The 27,317-nt window shown below is 44.5% G+C and overlaps 1 protein-coding gene across 3 annotated transcripts in view; it reads right to left on the reverse strand.

Annotated features, from left to right (window-relative positions):
* Positions 1 to 27,317, reverse strand: part of SYNPO (synaptopodin) — a 242,756-nt gene that overhangs the window by 6,591 nt on the left and 208,848 nt on the right. The window lies entirely within an intron of this gene.

The following is a 27,317-nucleotide window of genomic DNA, read 5'->3' on the forward strand; positions in this document are numbered from 1 at the left end:
ATGTTGGTTGTGTGTTTGTCGAATGCAGGTTGCTCTCTCTGCCCTCTTTATGGCTTAGATGCGTCTACTGTCATTTCCCCAATTACAGGAGGTGCTGTGTCCCAAACCCCACAGCCACAGTGATGACACATCCCATGTGTAGTGTGGTGCCTTGTGGTTGGGTCTGATGGGAGCGCATCCCCATAGCAGGTCTTGTTCCACACTTAAATACAACAGCAGGGTGGTTCACTTTGATTTGATTTGTTTATTTATAACATGCTTATTCCTTGAGGAAACCAGACAGAAAACTGTATGCAGGCACAGATGTAAGATTGTGGGATGAAAGGAGAAAACAAGAGACCATGTTATTGCAGGGTTCTATTTCCAAAACACAAATAGAATATCTCAAATATTAAGTAAAGACTTGTATTCACAACATTCACACAAGTTAGTGCAATGGCATCTAGCCGCTGTGTCCTAAATATGTCCAAACTGCTCCTCTTGGATTATAGAATTGCCAGCGCGTTTTGGATTTACTTTGAAGAAATCGGTGCTATGAAAACTGATTACGATTTTTGCTGAAGTGTTTAATGGTGGTCGGTCAAAAGGCCGAAAAAAAAATCTCGAATAACAAAAATCTCGAAAAAAAAGGCCGAAATAAAAAATATCGTTTTTTTTTTTTATATATGTATTTTTTGGGTCAGGTAAGTAAAAAAAAGGATTTCGAAAAAAAAACGTCATAAAAAAAATTCGATATTTTTTTTCGGCCTTTTTTTTCGAGATTTTTTTTTTTCGAGATTTATAAGTTCGGTATTATGACTATAAACCGTGTTTACTATGTAGTATCACTGGTTTATCCTGACCATATAAAAGGATTCTTGTTCACAGAAACGGAGGATATGTATTTATTCTTGAAGTATTAAGTTACTTGAATGCTATTATCGAAAGTGACTTTTCTGAACATATTTTTTGAATAATTCTTGATCATTTAAGTTTGCTTCACAATTTGATTTGCTTAAACTGTTAACATACACACATTTCATTGGTCCGTGTTGGGACTCCTACTGTTAGTGTGTCTCCAGAACCAAGACCATAAATATGTTTGGGACTATATGTCCTACAAAGAGTGCATTCTAGGGCTACCATTTGGCAACAATCGGTTTTGTTTTGTCCATTTATATTAAGAACATTAATGTATCTAGTACCATGTCATGGTTCTCCTATTAATATGTATGTGCTATGCATTATATTGCTGGGTTGTTTGCCATGTTTTAGTTTGGATGAGGTATATATATGGGATGTACTTTTATATGGGGAGGGCATATAAAGGGGGGAATACGAATGCTACTAATAACAGTTCTATGCAGTATGTAAATATCACCAATACCACCAGGGGTAAAGACCTAAATGTGTCTCAATTTTTTCTAACACACAAAACTGTGGCTACTGACTCCCATGTCAATCACCAAGTAAAAAGTATTGACACTGTTAATAGTAGTGATGAATCTAATACTTTTATTAATATCGTTTTCATCCTACCAGCTTTTTCAATAAAGTATATCACAAAGTTCCAGCACATAAAAAGAGGCAAGTTAGATAGTCCAAGTACGATGGACTTGGTTTAGATACAATAGAAGACGTGCACCATCCAATTCTTTCAAATAGTTGGTATGCCAACATGAGCTCGGTGGGGAGGAGGGGGTGAATGGTAGTTGTTACGTATGTTCATTGATACCACATGCATCGGAAACACCCAAGGTATTGATACCACAAGAAATACCAATTTTAGATTGGTGTCAAAAAGCTCTTCAGGTTTATTTTTTGCAATATCAATCTGTTGCTGTAGAAAGACCGATTTGGCCAAGAGAATAACTTTTTTATAGGTGTTAATCACCGTACTGACAGCATGGCGGTCAAATACATTCTTAGATATACGCCACATTTTTTCTTTCTCGTGGTACTCTTTCTTTAAGGCCCTAAATGAGTCCCTATACCACTTGTTGGTCTTATATTTTTGGTTTGCCCTAAATTTGAGGGGAGAAATAGTGGCGCAGGCTTTCTGTAAAATATGCATATTGGACTGAAAGAAATCTTCAGTCCAATATATTTGGACTATGGGGAAGCAGTCCTGAAGTTAATTTGACACCTGTGATTATGTAAAGATCTTTTATACTATGCAGAGTGATCCCAACAGGCGGGGGTGCTCTTGGAAGTGGGTGTAGATCTATCTGAATGTGAAAAATCCTGATGTTATGGTCCGACCAAACGACAGGTATGATTTCCTGATGTGAGAGTGCCTGACCTTTGCAAGTTCTTAGGTCAAAACGATGACCCTGAGTATGCGAAGAAGTGGTGGTAAACAAAGAAAGATCATGAGAAGTGAGAATTTAGTTCAGATTAATAGTATCTGCGTTGTCAGAAATATCGCACCAAATATTAAAATGCCCAAGAATGATCATGTTTGAATGTTGAAGAGCATTTGTTCCGAGAAAGAGATCCAGATTTTGTAGAAAACCTCTGGTTGCTCCAGAGGGTCGATAACAAAGGACCACATAGAAGGAACAAGATGGAAAGCGAAGCAAATTGCAGGCATAAATCTGGGATGCGTTGTCCCAAACATGGGTCTGAAGATTATTTACTTATTTTTATTTGATTTTATTGTGCATTTGTAAGGTGCTTATACGACAAGTAAATTGTGTTTCAAAGCACCCACAAGGCAACAGTGAGGGGACATGGGAGTGAAGAACAAATACAACAGTGAAAGATAGAAGCAGACCTACTAGGCCTTGTGAGCACACAGAACATGAAAGAGCAGAGGGAGAGAAGGCATGAGGGAATGGTGCGGTAAGTGCTAGGCGTACCAAGGGGAAGTGCTAGGGAGTGGGCAGGAGTGGTCAGCTGCCAAAATAAGCAAGTGCAGGCCTGCTGTGACATAGGCCAGTGGGTGCCAAGGCAAAGTGCTGGGAGCGATGGAGGCGATTTGGTGTGGACGGCCAGGACCCGGGGGGGACATAAGTGACCTGGTACCAATCTCAGCAACTGTGAGATTTATTAGAGGAAGGAGGAAGTAAAAAGGAAAGTCTTGATGAGCTTCTGGAATTTGAGGAGATCCAGCTCAAGATGAAGAGGACTGGGAGGCTATTCCTTAGGAGGGAGCCTGATGAGGAAAGAGATCGGCCACCAGCTTGCTGATTAGCAAAGCACATAACACACAGAGAGTTGGTGCCGGGAGAACGTAAAGATCTGGAGGGAGAGTATTTAGGTAGTGGGGTCCCCGGCCCCAGACAGCCTTGTGGATGAAGCAGAGGGATTTGAATTTGATCCTTGTAGCAATCGGGAGCCAGTGGAGAGTTTTCAGGGCTGGAGAGATGCGGTACCTGGGATTGAGGCCAAGGATAAGTCTCACAGCCCTATTCTGGATCAGTGGGAGGGGTCGTAGAGCAGAAGAGGGTAGATTAAGGAAAAGGTTATTGCAGTAGTCTAGCCTAGAGAGAAACAGAGCTCTAGAGACATTGAGCTTCTGGGGGAAGGTGAGGAAAGGAAGAATTCCTTTGAGGAGGTGGAGTTGAAAGTGGGCCTTCTTGGCAAGGTCCTGAATATGAGGGATGAAGGAAAGAGAGGAGTTGAAGATGACTCCAAGGTTTCTGGCTTCAGATGAAGGAGAAGGGGAGAGCCCATAGAAGATGGCCAGAGTGAGGGACAGAAAGAGGGAGAATGAGTCCGGATAGGAAGGATCTCAGTCTTGCTGGCATAGAGGCAGAAATCATTGGAAGTACACCAGGGCTGGATGGCAGATAGGCAGTCCGGAATGATGGAGGAAGAAAGAAGAGGATCAGAGGGGAGTTTGAAGAAGAGTTGTGTGTCATCTGCATAACACTGGAAGTTTGGAGAGAAGGTGGAAATGAGGTGTGCAAGCAGAGCAAGGTAGTTGTTAAACAGCAAGGGGGAATGGTTGGAGCCCTGGGGGATGCTGTGGGTGGAGATAGAGGTGGGGAGGAAAAAGAGCCTAGAATAACCTGGGACGGACGATCACTGAGGAAGGAGGTCAGCCAGTCCAGTGCCCGCTCCGAGATACCTAGGATATAGTGGAGTTGTTTTATGAGGATGGAGTGGTTGACTGTATCAAATGGAGAGGAGAGATCAAGTAGAATGAGAACAGCTGGAGCTGGACTCGAGAGATGCAAGCAGTTCCTCACAGGTGTTCAGAAGAGCTGTTTCCATGCCTCTGGATGCTCGGAATCCAGACTGGTGGGCAGGGAGGCAACCAACTAGTTCGGGTCAGTTGGGGGAAGACCCGCCTCTCCAGGAGTTTCCCAAGGAAGGGGGTGATAAATATGGGGCACTAGTTGACTGCACAAATCGGGTCTGCAGAAGGTCTTTTCAGGAGAGGGTGCACAAGGGAGTGCTTGAGGGAGGAGGGGAAACATCCAGTAGCAAAAGAGTGGTTGCCGAAATCAGCAAGTGCAGGGGCAAGGGAGCCAATAGTGTACTTAATGGTTCTGGAGGAGCAGGGGTAAACCTGTTTGGAGGAGACCTTCATGGAGCGGACACAGTGGCGCCCCCAGAAATCTTTTATAGGGGTGGCCTGATGAGGCCTCAGGAAATCTTGGGGTGGCACCAAAACAAACACATAACTGAATTTCAGGAAATCTATTATGCCAATGTAGTATGTAGTCCAGTTGAAAACTATGTATATATGAGAGTTAAGGAATTTCATATTGATATAGTTGCGTTCATTAAATAACAGTTAACTAATTAATGTATCTGATGCGCATAGGCTAATATCAGTACGGTTTACATTTTGAGTTCCACAATCCTGTTTGTGCTATGTAAGTAATATGTGATGTGTATATGCATGTAAGGCAATTTATTGTTCTTCAAACAGAATAGTTGTTCGACTTTGACTTGAAAAGACAAATATACAGCTTTAATTTAAGGGAGCACATTGATTGTAAGGAACAAAACATTTACTGAGAACATGCCTACTCAAGTAAAAAACAACACAGTGGCCTAAACATTTTTCAATACAACTGTATTTGGTACATGTTGCTGTGTGTTCTTGTAAACTAAAATATATACCTACAAAAAGGAAACAAAAAGCATGATAATGAAGAATATATATTTTAGTATAGCCTGCTCAACCTATTTACATCCCCGCTTTTCTAGGCTACATTCTTTTGTGTGTATTCTTGCAAACTAAACATGAACAAAGCAAAAGTGCATGATCATGGACAACAATATACATTTTAATGTAGCCTACTCTGTACTCAGCCTATTCATTATTATTAATGAATATAGTTTTAATCACCTGTTACTGTGTCTTTTGTCAAACACATCCACAAATTCATCAAGATTTATCGCCCTAGCCCTTCTTGACTCTACACTTGACAACCCAAAATTGCTCAATCTCTCATCACTCATTGTATTTCTCAAGGCAGTCTTGATTAACTTTAGCACAGAAAAACTATGCTCACATGCTGCAGTGCTCACAGGTAATGTAAGTGCAATTTTGCAAAGTTTAAACATCTCATGGAACACTTCCTTATATGGCTCAAGGAAGACTGAGCTCTTTCAAACTGGTCGGATTTTCAAAACCACTAGTTTGCCTCCTATCAAGAATTTGCTTGACATGAGGGATCTCATATTCTAGATCCTCACTGCTGCAGTTGTATTGAGAGGCAAATGGAAACACTACATTTGTCTCACAAAATGTGGGACTGGAGGGATTCAAAGCTTGAATGTTCTCTTCACCTAAGAGAGAAGCACATCAACAATTGGAATAAATGTGCCTGCCCGAAATGACTCCTTATCTGTATTGGCATGTCTTTGAAATATAGGCGTGGAAATGTAATACCCTTCAAGCCTAGAACTTGGTGGGACCTGACACCCTAGAGGTGCAACAGCAATGTTGCATTGATCAGCAAGGGTCATAGTATTGTTCCAAATCTCATTAAAGACAGAACCCTCTCTATAACTGTTTAATGTATCAACACGTGAATTAACAAGGGTAACTTCCGTGGCTAAATTGAGTTGTGAGAACTGTAAAATGTCTGACAGATGTTTTATGTCACCAAAAACATTTGTGAATGGTAAAAGGAGGAGAGCAAACTCTAAATCTATTTGGGCTAATAGACCTCTTGCCTCTACCGCTCTGTCACCATTTTTCTCTTCAGATATTTCTTTTAGTAGACGTATGAGGGCTGGTGGTCTGTCCCTCACGGTCTTGCAAGCATTGTACCTACAGGCCCAGCTTGTCTCTATCAATCTTTGAAACTCTCTTGGGACCCCCTGAAACATGTCCCTCTGTACCTCTAGCCATCTTTGATGCACATATTACCCTGACACAAACACATACAGTTTCTGCAGAAGACAAAAGAAACAATAGGCTTCAGGGAGGCATTTTACACTATCAACTAATTCTAAATTCAAGCAATGTGCATTGCAGTGAACGTAAAAAGCTAATGGGGCCTCTGTTGTAATGCATGCCTGCACACCTGCGTTCTTTCCACTCATGACAGAGGCACCATCATATGATTGCCCTACAAGGTGATTTCTATAGCCAAGGCCATACTTCTGTAGTATTTGTATCATTTTCTGTGAAAGCGCTGCAGCATCTAGTCGCTCTGCTGCTTCATATGTGAGGGAGCTTTCACATATTGAACAATTGTAATAATATCAAATTACCAAGGACATTTGTTCCTTCTTGGCAATGTCTTTGGTCTCGTCGACCATAATGCTGAAAGCCCCACTTTGTGAAACTTCATTAATTATTGAGGTGCGGACAATTTCAGCCAGGCAATCAATTATTTCATTTTGAGTACTGTGCCCAAGGTATGTTGCATTTTCTTGACTTGTCATTTTTTTTTGACTGTGTGATCATGCTTCGCTAGCAGTTCCATAATAGAGATTACATTTCCTTTATTTTGGCCTTCTGTTTCTTTATGTGCTCTCTGTGCAATGTTTTGCGTTGCGGGGGAGGAGCAGGGTTTCTCCAAAAGTTTTAATGTACTCTCTATTTTCCCTCACTATTTTATTATATTCTGCATTTAAGGAGGCTGAGAGAGAACATTTGCTTGCAATTGACTTTTCATATTCTGCCCATGCTAACATAGAAATAGTATGTGATTCTGATTTGCTATGGCCTACAAACCCCCCCATCTTTGTAAGTTGCTTTTTTCCAATTTTTGAATCCTGCTTCGGATGTAAACACTGAATCACCCGAGGAGGGGAGACTGAAGTGCCGGCAGGCATAGCAGTAGGCAGAATCTTTACTTTGAGAGTATTCCAGCCATTTATGTGTGAAGTACCATTCTTTCATGAAGCCCCGTCTTCTACCCCCCAGACAGTCTGAGGGGGAAAACCTCAGATATGGCTGTTTGGGCCCCTCTCCTCTTGACTGGGATATATCTAGAAGAATGAAAGAAGAGTTTGGGCCTCATCACGAGTTGGGCTGTATTGCCGGCTGTAATACTGCCGACTGTAATAGCCCTAGCACCGACCGGTCTGGCTGTATTACCGCCGGATCACGAGTTGGGTGTTAACGGTAAATCCCCATTCCCAATTGGGTCCATTGGATTCAATGGGGTATTTTCAGCGCTAATTATGCGGGCTAATACAGCCGGCGGTAATACAGCTGAAAACAGGGGATTTTCACCTCCAGAGAAAGGCTGGAGGTAAAACAGCCCATTTAGCGCCCAACTCGTGATAGGGCCAGCCCTTAAATGCGGCTGTAATACCGTTACCACCGCATTTAAGGGCTACAGCCCAACTCGTGATGAGGCCCTTACTCTTTAGCCAGCCATCTATTTTATTATCATGGTCACACTGACACACCATCATTATTTCACCTGTTGGTCCGGGTACAGCTTGAATAGCTCTAGCCGAGTCCTGCCCCGCCCTCTCTTTGACTGTCAATGCTGCTGCCTGTTCCTCACTCTCGTGCCATGCTGCTACTGTCCTGTTCTCTGTCCCTGATGCTGGCTCTGCCTGTTTGTCACTGTCATGTTCTGCTTCTGGCTCTGCCTGTTCATTAGCTTGCTCGATTATGTTATCTTGCTCTTCCACTGAATCCTCACTAACATTCATCGTCACTGCATCTCCACGACTACTTTTCTTAAAGAAGAAGGAAGAGATTTCCGTTACTAATCATAGGCGTAGCAATAATGTGGGTCATTTCCAAACTAAAAAATGCTGTTTAAACTTGTATTCACTAGTTTTATTTGAAATGTGTCTGACTACCACACAAATACCATTTTGACACAATTTCCATCACACCCTGCTATGGCAGAGCCTAACCTCCTAGCCAGAGGCAGATCAAAAGGCCTGCATTGGGCTCTGTCAGGTTTTGTGTCCGGAAGTAGTTCAAACCCTCTTCTCTCCCTCTACTCTTGAGCACCCAGCAGACTTAAAATTAGGGGTTGTGGTAGTAGGCCCAGCAACGTATTACTCGTGTGAATGACCAACAATAAAAGTAATCAAATGTCCAACAATACACTTTTCTTACTTAAACAACAACCATTTGCGCTTGCAGTGTTGTGCTTATAGTACTCATCAAACACAAGAACACAGAGGATTTCTTCTCAGGCAAAGATAATACATGAGCATTGAAAATAGAAGTCAAATAATAAGCAGTTCTCAGTAGAAGCCAAAATATACTCCAGTAAACCCATGGCATTGGAGGAAGTGGGCAGGAGCTTTGGGGAGCAGTGCTCCTCTAGTTTACAAAAGAAATGTTTTACGGTTCCTATATTTTTAGTTTAAAAAGAAATCGTTCCGGAATTGTTTCATTTTGAAATAGAAGCGTAGGAAGATGTTGGATCTTGCACTTCAGTGCACCACACTGAACATTCCCTTAAACAGTAGGCGCATTTGTTTGGAGGTTTGGTTTGCACATGGGAGGAGGCGTGGCAATGGGGTTTGTGGGTAGCGGGAGCAAGCCAGCAGGGGACATAGTTCTACTACTTCTTTTGGTACACTGCAACCACTGACCGCTAGCATCTGTACTCTCTAACGCATCTTAGATTGTTGCAAAAAAGGGCCAAACCGTCGTTGACAAATGAGGGTCAGTATTTTTTTTTTTTAAGGGTTTTCTTGCCTTTTTTTGGTGAGTTTTAACATGCGTCAAATACTAAGAATTGCAAATCTATTAGAAAAGAGTAACAGGTTTGATGCTTTGTACTCCATCGGGTCTCTCAAGTAAGGGTCCTTGATATTTTAAAAAAATAACTCCAACCGCCGAGCTGCAAAAATTATGGAAAATGCCCTAGTCGTTTACATGTGAGACACATTTCACATGCACATTCAAGAGGCACCTCGCCTGACACCCATAAATTCAAAGATTCACATTCCTTAGGCATTTAGCAATGTACAGAAGCATTAAAATTACTTAGACACATTGTCATGCAAACAATAGTTAAAGGACTGCTCTAAGATACTTCTTCAAGGGAGTTAATGTTATTTCATTAATGTCCAGACCATTAGGCTGTGAAAGGCAAACCATTATAGCAGATTGATGTTCTTTAAATCCTGCGCCTGCCTCATTATGTCCAACATGCATTTTTCAGGAAATATAAACACCTTCAGTGAATTTTTTTTAATATCACTGATTAATTGCGTAAATTGTTGGTTGTGTTCAAATACTAGAAGAAACCATCACTCCTGGGTCATCCTTAAAGGCTGTTGACATTCAGGGACGTCATTTCACCAAAACGCCAGGGATAGCAGAAGTGATATCACACGACCCTTGACTGCTGATGGCATCACAGGAAGTGATGTCTTTTACCCCACCCCAAAGTGATATCACAGGAAGCGATGGAACACAACCTTTCACCCCTTGACAAAACAGGATGTGGCATCACATAGCATTGTTCCTAAGCACGCTACAAAACACATTGTTACGATATCACTATAATGCAATATTCATTTCATACAAGAATGGATCGCCATATGTATCGTTAATATCAGTGTGTATAGGCCCATATTACTAAATAACGTGAATGCAAGCAGAGGTCCATGGCCAAATGACAGTGATGTACCATTATATAGCACCTACGCTTAAGCGCTTTATATAGAAGAAATATACACACAATATCAGCCAACCTGTGCTGGTACTCATTTATCGACCTCAGAAGGATGAAAGGCTGAGTTGAGGTTTTCAAGAAAATCAGTGACTCCCCCCTGAAGTGTGCCTGAAATAACCCTTTAATGAGTCTAGCAGTTATTGAATAGAATTCTAGAAAGACAAATTAGTTGGTATTCCTATTCATTCTTATTTAGGGTCACTGCTGAAAGTGTTAGACTTGTGGAACCCAAGTTCATTAAAAAATAAATCCAAGCCCTGAACATGAAAGCCAGCCACTCCAGAAGCAAAGAGCCACATGGCGCTGGCCAAAGCCTAGGACTTTGCATTTAAACAAAAAACAACACTTTTTTAAAAATGTATTTTTCTGGGGTAGCAAGGGAGACCACAGGGGTAGCAAGGGAGACCCCTAAATAACATCCCTGTTGACAATTCTTTCCAGCCAGGACACAGCCATACGTGAGTGATAAATCAGGGTGGGTGCCACACACAGACACTGCTTACCTCAGCTCCCCCTGAAGTGCTTGCCTGCTGGTGGAATCTCAGCTCAGGTCTCCTTTTCAGTGGCAGGCAGTGCCACTGCCTGAATCCAAAAATATTGGCAGCGTGTATCTGTCCAAAGGTTTGTGCAGCACATACGTGGGCACAAATTGCAGCCAAGCAAGGAACTGGATGGAATTGAAAGTGAAACCCAGAAATAAACACAGCCTGCCCTGGAAGCATGAGCTAAAGCAAAAATGCGCGCATCCAGGCGGGTCAGGCTGTGTTTATTTCCGGGTCCATCCTGACTCCAGCCCTTCATGGCTGGCAGCCGTGGGCCTCGAGCCTCGGCAAAAAGCTAAAAAAAAATATTTTTTTTTGCACTGAACTGGGCATTTTATTGTCCATGCACATTTCAGTGCAAAAAAGAAAAAAATCTGTGCTTTTTTGTAGGGTGGCCACAGGGGGGGCCAGCATTCTTACAAGGGTGGCCGTGGCCCCCCTTGGCCACCCCTTGATGGCGCCCCTGAGCGGACAACTCTGGTGACCTCCTGAGGTGTGACAGGAGAGAAGGAGGAGAGAGAGGCAGAGCGAGGAAGGGAGGCCATAGGATGCAAGGGCATGGGTGAAGGGAGGGGGAAGAAAGGGTACTCAGTATGTCCTGAGATTTTGCAGTGAAGTGTGTGGCCAGTGTGTTGCAAATGGCCTGGGAGGGAAGAGGTGGGGAGGAGACTGCCGATGGGTTGGCTAGTTCCCTGCAGATTTTAAAGAGTTCAGCCGTGTTGGTGGATGCACTAGAGATGCAGGCATGGATGTGGGCTCATTTCTTGGTGCACATGGAGCATCTGTATTGCCTTTGGCGCAGGCGACAGGCCAGTTTGTCAGAGGGTGAGCATTCATCTCTGACACTTCCATGCCGCAGCTCTGCACTTGCGTTTCAGGGCTGCAAGTTTGAAGTCATACCAAGTGTTACACTTAGAGGCATGTTTTAGGTGGATCCTCATGATTGGGCAAGAATGTCAAGGGTATTGTTAATGTCAAGATGGAGGTTGCTGAGAGCGGATTCAGAGGAGGAGTCTGTAGTGGGGAGAGAGGGGGAAATGAAGGTAGATGCGAAGGCAGCAACTAACACTCGTTTCATTCGACGGATGTTCATGAATGAGGTTGGCATTGCTGAGGGAGGCATGGTGAGAGGGCCGAGAGGACCCAGGTGTGAGGAAAGGAGAGAGTAGTCTGACCAGGAGAGTGGGGAGGAGAGTGAAAGATTGGTGTGGATGAAGGCAGCCAGAGTGTGTCCAGCTGAGTGGGTAGGACCGGAGGGGAGAATGGAGAGGGAGAGTGAGGTGCAGAGGTCATGGCAGAGAGTGGAGGCCGTGATTGAGGAGTCCAGGTAAATGTTAAAAACACCCATGAGAAGGAGTTTAGTGGTGGCAGCGAGGAGAGAGGAGGAGAAATCAGCCCATTCAGAGAGGAACAGGGTGGAAGAGCCAGGTGGCCTGTAGATGGTGGCAATGGTCAGTGAGGATGTGGGAGAGATGACAAACTTGCAAAACAGGCTCGCGAAGGAGGAGTAAGGCTGGGTGGGTATGAGGGAAGAAGGGACCCACTCAGGAAAGATAAGAGCAACCCCACCCTCTGTACTGTCAGGGCAAGGCTTGGAGATGATTTTATAGCCATCAGGGAGAAGGGAGTCAAAAGCAATGGCTGAGCTGCCCTTGAACACCGTCTCAGTAAGAGCAAGGATATCGAGGTCAAGGTCTTCAAGGAGGCAGATGTCGGAGGAGTGTTTGATGGCAGACCGAGCATTAAGCGCGGCAAGATGCAGAAGATCTCCACCTTTGAAGGTTTTCTGAGGAGGGGTACAGGGATGTGGTACACCAGTCGGAGGGGTTGGGAGGACAGAGAGAGAGGAAGGAGGAGTAGCAGGAGTAGGCATAAAGTTAATGATGGACGGCAAGCGCCGCCGGTCAAAGAGGAGGAGGTTGGGTTGAGGACCCTGAACCAAGATAGTGACAGAGTGATGGATATTAATTATACACCTGGATGATATGAAGCCAGCCAAGAGAACTTCCCATTTAGTGCCACCATTAATGGGTGAGAATTTAAGAGGAGGGAGAGTAGAGATGAGGAGTCCATAGATCTGGAGAGGGGACAGAGAAAAGGATGTCAGTAAAGATGTCAGTTAGATAAAGCCAAAGAATATTTGGCAATAATTGCAACACACCCCACCGCCCTGTGGGTTTCATGATTGAGTCATTTGATGTGGAAATTAGGGGGGACAAGAAGATAAAAAACTGAAGTAGAACAGATATTGAACCAAGTTTCCATGCTCAAAGTTCCTGCACTCCTTGTCTTTACCTTACTCCTGACTTTTGACATTGGCCGTGACACAACATTTCAGCAGTGCCATATTCTCAGATGGACACAAGCCGAGATCTAGTCACTCTTAAAACTCTTCACCAGTCTAGGCCGCTCAGTCTCTGTCATCAAATTTGGAGAGAACGCACACTACTGCCTCTGCTCCTCTCTGCCCAGGCATGATCTATGCTCCACTGGACTCTGTATGATTTCACAGGTGTTCCGAGTGCTAAGGACTAGGAGTGACAATTAGGCAATGGAGATACTTAAAGGTTATGGGCAAGAGTAGAGCTAAGGGTGACTTTCTATAGCTAACAGTTGGGCTGAGGGTTTTGGTACTGAGATGGTGTTTCAGTTTAGGGGTTAGATTGGTGTGAAGTTAAAGGTTTACGGTGCACGATTTATGTTGCAGGTTAAAAGCAGACTTAGAGTTACGTTTTAGGGCTATTTTTGCTAAACCTAGGTTATGGTTCTCGATAAGGTTTACGGCTAGGTTGGGTTTGGCAGTTATTAGCAAGTTAGGAAAAGGATTTATGGTTAGCACTGGACATTTTAATATGTTTAGGGGTTAAACTATGAGGGTTGTGACAGAGTCATGTGTGTGTGCGCGTGAGTGACGGCAACGTTCGCGGTCGCGCATGCGCGGTGAATAAAGGGGCAGCCTGTGCGGAGCAAAAGCCGCCGGGAACCTGTAACGAGCAGACCTGTGTCCGTGTGCTTATTAAGGTACAGGTGGGCTGGGCCTGCTCACGGGGGGGACCCGGGGACATATTAACCCTTTAACAAGGGTTATGGTTACCGTTAATGCTGGCTTTAATGTTTCCATATAATTGGGCGTTGGCTAACCAACTGGTTGGCATGGAGATATAGCTCCATCTGCTTGCCACAGAAGATGGGCACTGGGCTATAAAGTCTTTCCCATCTGGCTAATGGTTTGAACCCAGCACTGCTGGTTAAGCTGCCATGGGCACTGTGGGTGATGAGTTGGCAGTGGGTTTCACATAACATCTGTTTTATTTTTACATTTTCTTGATATTTTTTAATTCATCGTTGCCATCATAAAGCAAACGTGCAACAGATAAGCCTAGGCACTGAGTGCTCTTCCTCAAATATTATCAACAGCAAAATATCCCTGATGTAGGCTGGGCATTTCAACTCAACAGCACGGAAGAGGCATTAACTGATGTGCGCCCCGAAGACTCGCTCAGGCAGGCCTGCAGGCTCGACTCATGCAAGGTGGGATATCTGTGTGTCACCTGACATCTGACTGACTTATGCTTCCGGCCATCCACGCTGTCAGGCAGGCATCCGTCAGGAGAAAAGAGTCTACATTCTCCCGCTCTGACAGAGAACTGTTCTAGAAGCACACAGAATGACAGTTGAAGAAAGTGGGTGAAAGGTCATGCGTGGTGAGAGCAGGACGCTAGCTCTGTGGGTAAAGCCTATGGTTGAAGATACGCTCATAAACCACAACCCAGAGAGTACAGCCAAGCACAGAGTATGACATACATCTGCACAACAGGGAGGGGAGGGGTGAAACAGTCCTATACTTTCCCGAACGCAATATCTGTGTGAAATGCTTCCTGTTCCCACTCTCGCACTAATCGAAGACCCGCCTTCACTCTGTGATGTCAGTGGTAAGGTAGGAGGGAGGCCAATCTATATGTGGGCACGAGTCCTCCAGTAGGAGACAGATGGCAATAGTGATGGCCACCCTCCATCTTCCTATCACGCCTTTTAATGAGGTGAGGTGAGGGGCCACCACTTTGCTGGAGCACAGGGGTGTACTAGGAATCAAAAGTGGCCCTGGAAATGTTTTTCAAAGTGGCCCCATATTACACTGTGCAAGCAAGCCCAACACCTCTAAATAGTATTTGAGGGGGAACTCCCACAGAAACAAAATGGTCCAAATAGTGAATTTTAAAGCACATTTGCCCCTTTAGATGGATCAGTGTCATATAACATGTGTTAAGACTGAGGAATAGCATAGTGGAAGCTTCATAATACATTATTTACTTCAAATGGATGTGGGGGGTAAGGCAAGATGATAGGACGGGGGCAGGGTGAATGGGTAAGAGGAGCAGAAAGCCAGGCTACTCACACCAAAGAGGCCCAGGGTGCACCGGCCAACCCTGAAAACTAGTTCCCTGTAGGCCAGCCCACCCCTGCTCGTGGAGCGCAGGAAAGCTGAGGGCAACCCATTTTTTTGGAGCAGCAGGGAGCACAGGGGCATTGCCTGCAGGTGTTACTAACAGGATTATTGAATAGCAAACATACATTTAAAAAAAGAAATCGTCCTTCATGGAAAACGTCGTGAATTGTTACCACGTTGCCATGTCTGAACAGATGTAAAATGGAAATTCGTTCTAATTCAGTGACATGAAGTATTGTGTAGCAATTTGAGTTTATTTCGCCACGTGTTCTTCTGTGGCATATATACAATTCCAGTTATGCCGGAGTGGACTTTAAAAAATATGATGTTGACTCCAGGGAGAGTTGTTTCTCTTGCCAGCATGAAACACGTGAACAAATACTAGAAACCCACATATATTCCGTCTCCTCAAATGCTCGGATAGAGGACTGCAAGGCTCCGCAGAGTTCTGTGACACTTAGGAGGCAGTCGAGAAGCTGTGCGGTCACGGTATTTTTCAATGTCACTATAACTTGATTATGTACAGGTGTGCGCACATTATTTGCTTAAACCCACCCTTTGGAAAGAAAAACAGAGTTCAGAGCTCCGTGGGGCAGATCGGGGTACAATGACGATAAAGTAGCTGAGCACCATCTGAAGTGCAGGGACGTCATTTGTGGGTGCCCAGGGGTTGCACCTGCGACCCCTGAGCTCTCCCTTCCTAGCCCTGTGGTCTCGCTTGCAACCCCTAAAAAAATGGAAGCTCTTTGGCTGTTGCCAGCGCCATGTGGCTTTTTGTTTCTGGATTTCTTGTTCAGGTCGCTTACAAAAAACAAGGGGTTCCACAAGTGCATCAATTTGAACAGTGACCCTAAATAAGAAAGAATAGGAATATCAAATAATTTGTCTTTCTGGAATTCTATACAATAATTGCTAGACTCATGAAAGGTTTATTTCAGGCACACTTCAGGGGTGAGTCACTGATTTAGTCTGTTCTTAAACACCTCAAAATTCACAATGCCGACAAAAACCTCCAAAAAGCATTTAGAGTAGAACAACATCCATTTCAGATTATGTATTTTTTTCCCGCAAGTTGCAGTTATAGCATGTTTTTTTCTGCCGTTCTCTCTGTTACGATCATCACAAGACATTCCATCTTCGTGTACTCAGACACTTGACAAAATCCTTGTGCCTAAAAGCTTGTATAGAAAAGTTTCACCATAGCACATAAAGTGGCCCTTCATTGTGCACCATTAATGCTTTGTTGTAATGTGTCTATCTTTCCTATCTCCATGGCATGCTGTACAGGATGTTTGTTTGCATGTATGAGGTAATGAGTATGGGATCCCTTGTGAGTGTGCTTCCTTTCCTGTGCCACTCTAAATTCTTTAATACACAGTTATGAACCCTCCCAATGGTATGTATTCTGCCAACCTCCGATGCCTGAAAAGTAGATCCACTCAGGCTTGACTTATGGCCAACTTTGCACCAGACCTGCAGATAGCTGACCTGCTGTTAAATCTCAGTTACCAGTTTAATGGCATCCACTGCAGAGTGTCATTTGCTTTCTGACTTTTAGAACATTCAGACATGTAATATCTTGTTTTACTATGGCCGTTAAGCTATCTGTAGCCAGTAAAATAGCTCAGTTGGTTGAGTGCTTGCTGCTGCAATGTGTGTGTGATCTACGGGTTGCAGGTTTAAATCCCGGCAAGGCCAACACAGCCTTTCATCCTTCTGCAGTTGATAAATGAGTACCAACACAGGTTGGGTGATATTGTATGTATATGTGTTCTATATAAAGCGCTTAAGCGTAAAAGCTATATAATAACTTATCATTTGGCCTTGGACGCATGCTTGCATTCAAGGAAATATGGTCCTTTAAACAGTGATATTAACGATAAATATGGTGATCTATTCTTTTATGAAATGTATATCACATTACAGTGATATCGTAACCATATTTTTCGTAGTGTACTTAGGAACAATGCTATGTGATGCCACTTCTTGTTTTGTCAAGGGGCGAAAAGGTCGTGGTCCATCGCTTCCCATATGTCACTTAAGGGTGGGGGTAAAATGACATCACTTGGTGTGATGTTATTAGAGGTCAAGAGTCGTGTGATGACACTTCCGTTACTCCTGGCATTTTGGTAAAATGACGTCCCTGCTGCAGTGATGTCATTCTGATGAGGTTTATATAATTAGTGCCACTGAGTTTGGATGTAATGGCCCTTCCTGCCTCAGTACCAGTACACAATTCTTTAGGTGGCGTCTGCTAGACAAAGAGGCAATTCTTGTATAATAGTAACACAAAACATTCTACCGTAGAGTTAGGGGTACATTACTCTATATGTTGAAAAGTCACTTCGTATAATAAGATAATGTTTGGTTGCCTGGGTCAGGATTACATAAATGTTGCACCAGTGCAAGACCATTTTTGCATGGTATTAGCACTATGGCAAAATTTCCACCAGTACAAAAACATTTGGGCCATATTAGAAAACCTTTGCACCATGGCCAGTGCAATTTCTCCTAGTATTAGCCCTAGGGCAAAACTGCCCTAGTGCAAAAAACATATACGTTCAATGCATTTTTGCAGCAGGGCAAAGTTTGCACTCGTGCTAATACCATTCCGTATTAGCATGCAGGAAAACATTGCCCTGGTGCAAAAATATATTGGAAGAATAGGTTTTGCCCAAGGGCAAATTTTGCCCTTATTTTGCCCTAATGCAAATACCATGCAAAAGAGCCCTTGTCATCGTGCAAACGTTTTCTAACAGGACCGAAATGTTTTTTGCACTAGGGCAAAGTGTGCCCTGGAGCTAATAGGGTCGGATTTGCAAAGCATTTTTCAATGGGATTGCACCATTGTGAAGGGCTTTTGTAAATCAGTCCCATAACGTTAAACGTTTCTGCAGTCATCCTCATGGTTGGCATTCCCTGTTTCACAATCCAGTTACATCAGCAGTATAGTGCTTGGCTCCAAAGGCGCTGATTTATAACCAACGCCCTCTGGCACATGACCACATCAAACCACCATCTGTCACCTTGCTTGGTGCACTTTGTACAAAGAGTTAACATTCTCATTCCAGTTCCCAGTGGACAACATTCCCTTCTCCAGAGGAACCCCATCAATCAATGCATTTATAGAGCGCTCTTTCACCAAAGGCATCATACGTCGGATCCCTACTGGAAGTGTATTGCACAATTTCGGGCCCGAGATTGGAAAAAGCCTATCCGCCTATCCTTTCTCAAGGATAGGCAGGTATATTCAGAAGTACCGCCCCTGCTCAATGAAGTGCACGGCCTGGACAGTACAACTGAATTATTTCCTGCAGGGCTTAACGACCCTGTTCATTCAGAGCCCGATGAATGATACACAGGACTCTAAAATGGATTCCAACTTGCACGAGCAACCAATGAAGTTCCCGTCGAGCATTGGTGACATGCTGTCCAAAAAGGATACCTTTTACCAGATGGACCGCTGCATTTTGCAGAACCTGCAAACGATGCAGTAGGAAAGCTGGTTCAGACAAAAGATTGCATTACAGTAGTCTAGGCTACCGTTAAGATACGCTGCCACTACCAGTGCATGGAGATCCTCAGGGATAAAAGGAAGGATTTTCCCCAAGTTGCTTTAACTTGAGAAAGCCCAATCCACAGACAGTGTTTTTCACACAAAGGTTTTTAACGACCTCGACCGGAGCAGAGAGGGGCTCCAATGTTAATGGCCAGACGTCTGTGGTCCAGCTCTCTGACGCAGCCATCAGGCCAATAATAAGGACCTCAGTCTTCTTGCCATTAAGTTTAAGCCAGTTGGCTCCCGTCCAAGCCTCAATCGCTGCCAGGCATGATCTAAGCTGTGCTGCAGTCCCTGCCTGGACCAGGTCCAGCCTAAACAGAATTTGGGTATCATCTGCGTAAGAATAAAATCTAAACCCAAATGAGCGAATAAGAGCTGCCAACAGTTGGATGTATATATTAAAAGGCAATGGGGAGAGGGCAGAGCCCTTAGGAACTTGGCAAGCCACCATTTTAGGTGAGGACCTGAACGAAGCAAGAGACACCAGTTGCGAGCGAGAAGCCAGAAAGGCCCAGAACAACTTCAGGACCTGTCAAGAAATGCCAGCATTCTTAACCTTGATAGAAGAAGGACATGATCAATACTATCAAAAGTGGCCGACCGGTCCAATGAAATAATCCCTGCTGTAATGCCTTGATCGTCGATCCATCGTTAAGTTGTCAAGAACTGACACAAGGACAGATTTGATCCCCATTACACATCGGACAGGGGTCCAAAATATTGCGGTCCTCCAAAAAGGATCAGAGTTGAGGGGTAATAACTGCTTCTAGAACTTTCGTGAGGAAATTAAGCAAAGAGATTGGCCGATAATTAGCAAACATTGCTGCATCTAACAATGGCTTTTTCAGCAGTGGAATCACCAATGCTTTTTTCAAAATGGCCGTAATCTGGAATTTGTTACCTCTACTATTATATCACTGAGACTCATAATACGTTTAAACAAGTGTAGAGGGATATCACCAAGATGAGATGCGGACTTAAGAAGGGTAACAATCCGGACAGTCTCAGAGCCATCGGTGGACTGAAAGAAGTCAAAGGTGGCGTGGGCCGGGGGCATCACAAATACTGAATCAATACTGGCAGATTTTGAAGCCAGCACCATCAGATCTGAAATACTGTCCCGGATCTTCACAATTTCCTCTGTGAAAAAAAGAGATGCATTGTCACACAACATCCGAGACCCAGGGCTAATAGAAACTGTGCCAGTATTAGGGAGTCCTTTACCTGTTTGAACATTTTCTGGGGTACGTTAACTGCGAACTGAGTCATGGCTGTAAAATGTGCCCGTTTAGTCGTTTTATGGGCTTTCTGATATAAAGCGAGTTGTTTTTTAAACTTGTCTTTCAGATGCAAGTCGCAGGCAACCCGCCATTTGCGCTCTGCCTGGCGCACCACTAAACGGAAGGCACGTAAATCGTCGAAACTAAGCAGCCGAGGGATGCAACCGTTTTTTTTTTATCCATTTGAAGGGAGCCAGCTGATCAGCTGCTAAAGTGCAGGGCCATCATTTAGTTCCTCATATATTGAGGTCATCTGGGAGGACAACGTAGGCCACTCAATTGGCCTCCAGTTTCTCTGAAAAACATTTATATTATCACTGGCTAAGCGGGAGGAACCAGCCGAGACACGTTGTAAAGGTACCCCATAGTGGTCCGACCAAGTCAACACGTGACAGGGAAAGACACGCAGGAGCTGTGCAGACGAAAATATAAGGTCAAGAGTATGTCCTTTCTCATGTGTGGGTTCAACCATCCATTTGCAATGAAAGGCTATCCATCGCCCCTAGGAAGGAGGTCACAACCGGGCTACCAACAGCATCAGCCCAGAGATTGAAACCCCCATACACAATGGTGTTTACACTTTATGGCTAACTCTGATACCACATCATAAACAGAATTTTCAAAGCCAGAGAGACTTAAAGAAGGGGGACGGTATACAATAAGAAAACGTATCACTGTGGATGGATTCACAACAATTCTTACGCGCATAGCTTCCATTTCAGCAGCAAAAAACAAAGGTAAAAGTCTGCAAGTAAAACAATCCTTAAATATCCGTCCGCTCCCCTTCCCGGATGTGGTGCACCACGAGCCAGGTGAAGAATGGCATCATTTGGTGGAAGGATATGGAATATATTAGGGTCAGAGGACACGGCTAACCAGGTCTCTGTTATACATACCAGGCCAGGCTCCTGAGTTTCCAGAAAAGAAAACATTCAAAACTTCTGGGCAACCAGGGAGCGAGCGTTAATTAGACAGACAAGGGGCTTAAACTCCTCCTGAACTGTCAGCTGTGGCAGCCCAGCCCGCCGGAAAAATTGTATTAACAGGTGCCGTTGATTACAAGCTGTCTTAGCAAAGGCCCTAGCAGATGTGGGAAGCGTCCCCAGCACGGACTCAATGCATAAGCAACCAGTCTCAGCATGGAGGCCAAGGATAGAATGAACATGGAGTCTTAGTTCCTCTCCTGAAAAAGTAAGGGGTACAATGGATTGTAGCAGGAAAAGCGGGGCTTGTGGTGTTGGTGTTAGGCTTCAGCTTCCATAACTATGCCTTCAGCAATTAAGCCCTCGTTATAGCCTGGGTGCATTTATGGGGACACATACTGCTGGTGGGAATGCCACCCCTGAATGTGGTTTTAGGGACTTCACTTTTGCTATTTGTATTGCCAGAAATGCTGCACTTGTACTCCCCAATGACCTGAGGAAACTATTGTATAGCGCCTCAGCATAGCTTCAGAGGGCTTTGTTCCACTTCTCACATAACCGAGGCATTCAGGGCTTCCATTGGGCAGCGGGCCAGAGAACAAGACGCCTCTCTAACCCACACTATGCAAGTTATGTCCTTAATAATTTGGCCAGACGCCAGCCCTCATGGCTAGTCTTTTACATACTGTATTTGTTCTAATATAGAAGCGGAGTCACCATGAGGTGCAACCTGAGAGGGAACAGAAACACCACACACTATGTGCAGAATCACCTCCCGCCTTTGGATTGCAGTGCCCATGAATGGGGATTCCTCGAAGACCCCGAAGGATAAAGCCTTCCATTCACCCAAAGCTCCTTATACTGTCTAGTCGTGTCCCGATCTCTTTGCATTTAGTGTACGAATGCCCAAAGCTCATCACACTCTCTAACCATGTCCCCAATCAGTGCTTAATCTGTGCAGGGGCTTGCCAGGGCTCAGCCCCAGGAATTATTTCTGAACCCCAGCACTTATTTTGAAGCACAGCTTGATTATGTTGCGGTGTTTTGGCAACTTTATTATTTTAACTGTCAGCCAGTCATAGTAACATAACAATCAGCAACAATGTGCACTGGACAGCGGCTCTGCATCCAGGACTGGCTAATTGTTATTCACAAACCTCATGAGCCAGGTTAGGTAGGCAGGGCAGGACTACTTATCAATTTTTTATTAAAAACAATGAGATGCAAGGTGACAATCCTGGGCACGCTTGCTGGACATGTCCGCACACTGCTCCACTCAGCCTGCATGGATAGTCACCAGACAATAGCCCCAACACAGGGGTAAACTCAGCGGAAAGACCCATATCGAACAGGAAAGCAAGTCACGAGTGCCAACCTATTCAAGACGATCTTGCGGCAGTGTTCGAAAGGCAACTCATCAGTTCAGTAATGATTTTGCCTACTTTCGTCCATCAATTTACCATAGGAGAAAAGCATTAATTTTCTTTTTTTCCTGTGGTTAGATGGTTAACATGCTCCACTTGACACCGATAGTATTAGAGCACAATGTCAACAATGATGTGTTTTAAATAAATACTTAAACATTTATTTTATTTCAAAGCACAACTAATATGTTATGTCGATTTTTTCAGCCTCAATGAACCAATGGGAGTTGGATCTTTAACCCCAAATGTGTGACACGGTATGTAGCAGCCATGTGACACTGTATGGAGCAACATTGGGTGGTGTCAAGAGTAGACAGGGAACTGCCCCTCCACCACGCGAGAAAATATTTGGGCCCTGGTACTTATATTCTTACAAATTAAGCACCCCCTCAGATCTCTTCTCATTGAATGCCCGTGATCCACCAACTCCTCACACTGACTATTCCTGATGCCCCAGCTCCTCCCCATGTACCATGTACTTCAAGCGACTCACTCTATCCACGTTCCACAAGCTAATGACATTGGCCATTTTCCTCAAGCTCCTCATACTGTGTTTCCCTTTGTACCCAATGTCCTCAGAGAGAGAAAGAGAAAGAGAGTGATAAAGCGAGCGAGCAAGGCAGAGAGGGAGAGAGAAAAGGAGAGAAAGATAGAAAAAGAGAGAGAGAGGGAGAGAGAGAGAGAGATGGGAGACGGGAAAGGGATAAAGGGGGAGAGAGGAAGAGAGAGAGAGAAGGCAGACAGCGTTTAATGATAGCAAGTGAAAAAGAGAAATGGGAGCTGTCTGCAGAGGCTACTAGTAAGAATGTGGTGAGGAGAAAAGGCTGTGTTGCCTTGTTAGACCTTTTCATGCCTTGCTATGACTCCTAATGATTTGTTATGCCTTTTCGTGTTTGCTATGCCATGCTATGATTAGCTTTATGTGGCTACAAGATTGTCTGCACCCTTCACCAACCTTTCAGGTAACCGCTCACTGCTAACTGCACTAAAACACTTACATTTTAGATTCCAACAGACAATACACATATCAACTAAGTCATCCACACAAAGAAAGAAAACGCCTCAAACAACAAAACACTACACCATTACAACTAACATACAACTGCCCTAGCCAATGTGTCCGACAACCAAATGCACACAAGGTTCCCTTATGCCCTCAGCACAGAACACCTAGAAACCAACTCCCATACAGAGCATAGAGTACTTCCGGGCTGCACGCAACAGCACACCATCAAAGATATCCTGAGGTTTTCCTCTCCACCCACTAATTTAACTGTGCCCTTTCTTTCAGATCCAACAGAGCCACAGCAGACAATGTAAATGGCAGCAGAGCACGGAATAGTTCCCAGTAGCATAACATAACAGCATAACATAGCAAAACAGTGTATTCAAGTGACCCAAATTCCTACACTACTTTTTCATGTGACCAAGTTGTTTAGCCTGTCCATATGCCCTACAGAAGGCACACTCTTAATCCATGCACCCCAAGCTCCTTAAAGTACACATCCATGTGACACCCCGCATTTATTTTAGTTATTTATTTATTTTTTTACATTTGTAGAAGCCCTTGGGCATCTGGGTGCTAGTTACAGACATGGTACATTCAATGGGTAGGTACAGAGTTAGTTGAACACGTCTGTCTTGAGCTTTTTTTCTGAACAGAGGATAGGAGGGTTGAGATCAAAGGTAGGGTGTTAGATTGTTCCAAAGGTTGCCTGCCACCACTGGGAATCTAGATCCCCCTGGCTCTTTTGCGTCTGAATCTTGGCGTGACGAGGCAATGGCTGTGGGTGAATCACAGGGGTCTGGGCATGCTCCTACTATTGTCTGTCCATATACCCAAGTATGCACACTGTATGTCAATGTGCTGCAAGCTCCTTGAAGACTGTCCACAACCCCAAAGATCATGTGTTGTAACGGAGTCTTTCCACCACATACAGACCAGGACGTGAAAACAATACATTACACACATGATGAGACAGTGCGAGTATCTTTGGCCATTTGTACAGAGTGCAAGGAGTTTCAGCACTTACATAGCACTGCTAAATCTCGACTCACAGATCAGTGTGTATATGTGTGTGATCTGGTCCATCCTGGGAATGCCCCAAGCCACGGGCTGCACATACACGTGCAAACCTGCCTTCTTGTTCAACTCTTGGGGTGCAAGTAGGCAAGCTCTGACGGGGACCACCTCACCGGTCTTCTCTTTTGTCCACCAGCTTCGGCTACAGCACGTGTTCGCTCACAGGTTTGACGTAACTACAGCATCAGCCAATCTTGGGTCGAATTGCCTCGGGTGCACTCTCATTCACGTCTAAGTGACCACAGCCAGACACAGGTTGTAACCCCTTAACCTACTCAGGAAAAGTGAACCAACGCAACTCATGGTGATTCACCAGAAAGCACTGGCACCAGAGCTCCAAAAGGGGCCCTAGGCAGACATATGTTAATAGGCAGGCACCTGGAGTGAAGGGCTTTGCAGTAACGCTTCTACCGGCCATAGAGTGCTCACACTTCCAGTTAACCGAAGAAGTCCACATTTGTATGTAGCGCTTCATGCCAGATACTACCTGCTCCGAAGAGCTGTATCAGCTGTTATTATCGCCCACTTTAGTAGCACTCAAAGAATCAGCCCTGAAAAGATGAACGACTGAGTGGGCCGTGCCGGGATTCAATTCTGCGATGGGAGTCCAACACATATCCCTGAGACAAGTGTTACGAGTGCAAAACAATTTCACCAGCTAGAAGCATATTATGTATCCTAAGATAGTCACATGTCCAAATCCCCTTACCTTGTCTAAACAGTATCCAGTGAAAATGTAGTCAACAAAAATGTAATCAGTGAAAAAGTCAAGGTGGAAATACCTCTGCAGTGAAAAGGTTGCCAAGCAAAACGTACTCCACGCAGGCAGCTGAAAAGTAGTAAAAAATGTAGTGCTACTAGGGTAACTGTTGGGGTTAAGGAGGGTTTAGTGGGCTTGTGATTGGCAAGGATAGGGGTTTAAGTAAAGATGTTGGAGTTTGGTTAATCATTAGGGTAGGGGTTATTGTAAGGCTAGTGCTAATAAAGTAATGGACTGTGTAATTTTGGATGAAGGGGATCAGGAGTTTGGAGAGAGGCTGGCGATGTTGGAGTTGGACAGTGGTTAGGATAAACCCAGTGGTTAGGGTAAAGTATGCATATGGGTAAGTGGTAGATTTGCAGTAGGGGTCAGTCTAAGGTTAGTATTGCAGCAAGGGTTTGGGCTAGGGTAAGGGCAAAGTCATTTGTGGCGAGCTGGTGATGGGGTTGGAGATAGGTTCACGGTTCATTTTCTGTTTATTTTGTATTGAGTAACATGCAAATCAAATGCTTTAGCTGAAGGGTTAGTGTTCTGTATGAGTTCAGGGAAGACTAAGGATTGTAATTCAGAGTTAGGATAAGGATTAGGAATGGAGTTAGCTTGATTGTGGAAATTCCATTAGAAGTAGTGGTCATGTTGTACTTTTGTGTATTTAAACATAGCTTTTTTGGTGACTTCATTGCTGGCAAAATGTTTACACTTTGGATGGCTTCTGCTGAATTCAGAACTTCTCTTTGCTGACATGTTCACATGACTTCCTTTTCCTGGGGACGTTTTCACAAAGAGCCGTCTAAGCACATGCGCGGTTCACTGCATTCCCCAGGCTCCTCACTCTGTCCCTTCCTGGGCCAAAAGCTAGCTCAGACTGTCTACGTGGCGCGCGTTCATATAGTTGGCCAACACCAGCAGGGGATATGGGGGGGGCTATCTAAAAATGATGTTTAGCGACCCCCTTCCCTGCATCCTTTTTGGGGTGCAAGCAGTTTTAATTGGTGCAGTTTTCTGTCCCTGCGGCACATATCTGATCACACAATCAATGTTTGATGGGAAAAGGGAGGAACATATTCCCTGCACCATGGGGGCAGCACATCTGCTGCTGGAGGAGGCCGCTGTCTGGGGCACAGATAATCAGGGAATATGCTTCCTAAAGAACATGGCAATGGGGGATTTCCCTGGGTGTAGCACTCATGCTACATAACATGAGGGCCACTTTGCACCTCATTAATAGCCAATCATATTCGATGCCTCACACCAAAGAGCTGAAAGGAGGCTAAAACATGTCAGTGATAACTAAACACCTCCTAGAGGGGTTTTTGACATGATATGATTGGTTGTTTATAACGTGCTTAATACCCAGAGGTTTCTAAGCACGGACCCGGGGATTGAACCTGTGTTGCTGCCTGTCGTCTTGCTTCCAAGGCGAGCATGTTGCCCCTAAGCTATCCTTTTGCCTGCACATGCACATTTAAAGTAAGACAACCTGTAGCTTGTGAAAGCTTGCTTAGAGAATATGTGAGTGCCATCAGCCTCACCATGTGGCTTCTTTCTGTGGCACAGTCCTAGGTAAAGCAATGGAGAGAGGATCTAAGGGGCCACGTATTATCAAGGGACAGACGTATTGGCCTGTGAACAGCAGAACAAAGAAAGATGACTAGTGACGCTGAATCCTTAAATGACTACTTAAGAAAATACATTAAGAATTATTTCACAGAGCCAAAGGACTCCACCCACTAAGGTGTGGGGGGTCCATCTCAATTGAAAATTATAAAAGGACCTGACGCCGGGCCTGTAGCCGGTTCCCGCCACTGTTTGTTGATCTGCCCCCAGCAGCACACCCGCTTGCCACATGTTCCTCACACTGTCTGCTCTAAGCTCCCCAGAATGTCTGCTCATGCATCCAAAGCTCCCACCATAGTCTCTCCTTGTGCCCCGAAGCCCACGTCCTGGGAGGTAACTGCACCTAATCCAGAACTCGTCCTTGATGTACAGCTTTGTTTCGTGGCAATTACGTGTGCAGCTGGGGCAATCTGACCAAGCATTAGTGGCAATAGGCGCCCTGTAACATCAATGACTTAATCTACAGAGAGGCAGTAACGCAATGTTCAGATGTCTTGGCATTTTTCCAAAGCATAGGCTGAGCCTTGATCCACAGTGTCATTATGTCATGCTTCCTTTCCAGCGGTTCCAAGTTGTAGGAAATGTCAGATCATATAGAGGAAGCACGGGTCATGCGTTGTG

Source organism: Ambystoma mexicanum, chromosome 3q, assembly GCF_040938575.1.
Source record: "Ambystoma mexicanum isolate Mex_15411 chromosome 3q, UKY_AmexF1_1, whole genome shotgun sequence".
NCBI lineage: Eukaryota > Metazoa > Chordata > Amphibia > Caudata > Ambystomatidae > Ambystoma > Ambystoma mexicanum.